The sequence below is a fragment of the Diaphorina citri genome, unplaced genomic scaffold (assembly GCF_000475195.1).
Source record: "Diaphorina citri unplaced genomic scaffold, Diaci psyllid genome assembly version 1.1 scaffold1071, whole genome shotgun sequence".
In the NCBI taxonomy this organism is placed as follows: Eukaryota; Metazoa; Arthropoda; class Insecta; order Hemiptera; family Psyllidae; genus Diaphorina; species Diaphorina citri.
Genome location: NW_007378500.1, coordinates 91279 through 95361, shown reverse-complemented (window position 1 = coordinate 95361; position 4083 = coordinate 91279). Strand labels below are relative to the sequence as shown.

The 4083-nt window shown below is 34.1% G+C and overlaps 1 long non-coding RNA gene across 1 annotated transcript in view; it reads right to left on the bottom strand.

The window, feature by feature from the left end:
• Nucleotides 1–2821: 2821 nt before the first annotated feature.
• LOC113469422 overlaps nt 2822–4083 on the bottom strand; it is a 1595-nt gene continuing 333 nt past the window's right edge. The window contains exon 2 of the long non-coding RNA XR_003392847.1: nt 2822–3368. This is a non-coding gene — a long non-coding RNA (uncharacterized LOC113469422). The remainder of the gene's footprint in view (nt 3369–4083) is intronic.

Genomic DNA, 4083 nt, shown 5'->3' with positions numbered 1-4083 from the left:
TTTCAGTGTTAGTGGATGTGACAAAATTACCATTGATTTCCTTGACCTACAGGTTTCTGTGTTAGTGGATGTGACAAAATTACCACTGATTTCCTTGATCTACAGGTTTCTGTGTTAGTGGATGTGACAAAATTACCACTGATTTCCTTGATCTACAGGTTTCTGTGTTAGTGGATGTGACAAAATTACCACTGATTTCCTTGATCTACAGGTTTCTGTGTTAGTGGATGTGACAAAATTACCACTGATTTCCTTGATCTACAGGTTTCTGTGTTAGTGGATGTGACAAAATTAGCATTGATTTCCTTTACCTACAGGTTTCAGTGTTAGTGGATGTGACAAAATTACCATTGATTTCCTTGACCTACAGGTTTCTGTGTTAGTGGATTTGACAAAATTATCATTGATTTCCTTTACCTACAGTTTTCAGTGTTAGTGGATGTAACAAAATTACCAGTGATTTAATTTTTACACCGTTTCTACGGATACATACATAATTATATTTTCTATAATTTCAGCAATTCACTAATAATTTTGTATAATTTCATTGTTGTTTCTGTTATTGTTGGTCGTGGTATACTTTGCTAAAAATTTTACAAAACCCAAAACAGTCTCATCCTCTCGTTGTTAGTGGAATCGTGGGATATTTTAAGTCCACTAGGTTTTCACTATTGATTATTCCACTAATAATTAAGATGCCTTTCTTTCCAACGTCTTCAACCCTTTTTCCATGATTTATAATATTTCTTTTCAAGGTAGCCCCATTTCTTTTTCCAAACACTGTTTCATGGTCGAGAGATTTTTGTTTATTTATTATTTTTTCGGTCGAGAGAGAAATATTTTGGGTTTTCTTTAAAATGTCAATAATAATGTTCTTTTTGTTGAGAAATGAGTGTTTTTTTTTCTATTTTAGAGGTAGAAAGGTCCTTTTTGTTTACATGAGTAGGAGCGGAGCGGTCTTTGTAGGTTTACCGGATTTATTATTTGATAAATAATAATTTTATTTATAAAATTATTGTAACAGGGAGCTAAAAATTGTGTAACGTACCTAAATGTATTGTTTACATTTGTAGAATAAATGTTCATAAAGCGAACATTATGGTTTTTGGCCTTTTCCAACTGTTATTCATAAAGGTCTTGGGAAAATATTTCCCTCGAGGTCGCAAGAATCAAAAGTGTGGGTTGGAAGGGTTAGGGTCTGTGAGACTTTGATTATTCTGTTAAAAATACCAGAAATTAAATCCGAAATCACTACTGGGCCCGTTCTGCAACGAGATGAAAATTTTCATTGATGAGATTGGGAACCGGCTCTGCGAAAAGACAAAATCCTTCCTCTACCAAAGGATTGGTTTGGCCGTCCAGCGCGGGAATGGGGCAAGTGTGGAGGGGACCTGCCCAGCTGGAGACAGATTTGACGAGGTGTTTGGCTTGTAATCTTAAGTTACTATGTTTTAAAGTTGTATATTTAATTTGTTCAAATAAAACATTACCTTTCGTCTACTGAAATGGTAATAGAAAAATTCAATAGGTTTCAATTAAGTAGGTACATACCTATAGGTAATACTTTCCTAAGAAGATCATTTATTCGGGGTTAAATTTGACCAAAGAAGTGTCAACGGGTCTCAATTCAGCACCTCCATGATCATTATCATCTTTTCGGGGTTCAATTTGAGCAGATTGAGGAGCGCGGGAGCGCTTGCCCCGCACACCATGAGGTTAGGGTAGGTTAGGTTAAGTTAGGTTAGGTTAGGTTAGGAGAAGTACAAAGGCAATAATACCTAGGCATAGTACAATCATTTGGTAAGGTTTGGTTAGTTTGGGTTATTTCTGAGTGAAAAATACCATAGTAATATCTTTGGGTAAGTTTTAGTAAGTTCGGGTCATTCCCAAGTTTAAAAAAAAAAAAAAAAATATCTGGTGTGAACATCACACGACTTTCTATTACATTTGCAGAATACGTATTAAAAAAAAAAAACAAGCTGGGTCCGTCCCTCCGGGAATTTTTTAGCCCGTAGTTTATTCGATCGTGATTAAAGAAAATCAGTACTTATTTACCTACCTAATTTGTTTAATATTGTTTATGTCAAATTACTTTTGCAGGAAAATTCCTTTGAACACAAACCACATTTATATGTGATGCCTTGGTGTAGTTTCATATGTTCTGTCAAAATTCTTTTGCTGGAAAATTCCTTTGAACACAAATCACATTTATTTTTTATGTCCTGGTGTAGTTTCCTATGTTCTGTCAAATGACCTTTCCAGGAAAATTCCTTTGAACACAAATCACATTTATATCTGATACCCTGGTGTAGATTCATATGTTTTGTCAAATTACTTTTGTGGGAAAATTCCTTTGAACACAAATCACATTTATTTTTTATGCCCTGGTGTAGTTTCATATGTTCTGTCAAATAACTTTTGCGAGAAAATTCCTTTGAACACAAGTCACATTTATTTTTTAAGCCCTGGTGTAGTTTCATATGTTCTGTTAAATAACTTTTGGTGGAAAATTCTTTTGAACACAAATCACATTTATTTTTTATGCCCTGGTGTAGTTTCATATGTTCTGTCAAATAACTTTTGGTGGAAAATTCTTTTGAACACAAATCACATTTATTTTTTATGCCCTGGTGTAGTTTCATATGTTCTGTCAAATAACTTTTGGTGGAAAATTCTTTTGAACACAAATCACATTTATTTTTTATGCCCTGGTGTAGTTTCATATGTTCTGTCAAATAACTTTTGCTGGAAAATTCCTTTGAACACAAGTCACATTTATTTTTTAAGCCCTGGTGTAGTTTCATATGTGCTGTCAAATAACTTTTGGTGGAAAATTTCTTAGAACACAAATCACATTTATATCTGACACCCTGGTGTAGTTTCATATGTTCTGTCAAATTATGTTTGTAGGAATATTCCTTTGAACACACATCACATTTATATCCAATACCCTGGGGTAGTATTTTCTTTAGTTTTCCGCTCTTTTAACTCTCCTGACATTTATAATTGATACTTCTTCTTTCATGATCGGATTTGACTTTGACTTTGGGACATGATTTGAAAAACTCCAAACAATCTCTAGTAACGGCATCATTCAAATCATTATCTTCTACATTTATATTGTCACCTTCATAATATTCTTCTTTTACTATGACTTCATAAGGAATGTCTAGGGGTTCATGCTTTATTACTCGAGAAGGATCATATAAAGGTGGTGACAGTCCAACATGATCTTCTGATTCCTCAACATTAAGTTCCATTACTGCTGTCTAATATTATTATCTTGGTCAGCAGAAATGTATAGGTGCCAAAAGGAAACAATAATAAGTATGCCAGTAATCGTACATAATATATTATGATGTTTTTTCCTGAAAAATAAGAATGGCATTTCTTTAGCTCTTGAATTGATCTCCAACCTCTTTTTAACTCAACTTCTTTTTTCAAATTACTGTTTAGAATCCCTTACAATTAAATGAATTGAAATATTAAAATGGGAGGAGCACGTCTAACCCTATGTGTACCATTTTCGGACAAGGAACTGCCTACTTTAATATAGTGCAAATTAAAAATGTTTGCAACTTTTTTAGGGTCCTTACACTCCTTACTAACTTCTACTGTCTCATTATCTACTTTGATGCTGATTGGATCACCTGTTTTCTTTGGCTTATAATGAATAGCTTCATTTAAAGTAGATCATGATTTAAGACATAGCCACGAATCAAGGATTCAAGATTATCTTGAATCTTTAGTGTGGCAATTCTAGTCTTCCCATCCCTTATGGGGTAGACAGATGGAGGCGGGGGGTATGGGGGGCCACCCTCATGCTCCACGCGTCCTTCAGTTGGCCCCGGGGGGGTTGGGTGGACTAGGGGTAGTGCTGTCACAATTTAATCTTGTAATTGTCATGATACATTAAAATTTAATAATAAAGCACAATTATTACTATTACTATTATTACTATTACTATATTAAAATACAAGGTGGGTTTAAAAAACACTGACAATCGCTCTAGGGTAGGTAAATCTCATTTCAAATAAAGTGCTCTGAGTCATTTTCCCAACTTCATGACTTTTTACTTTATTA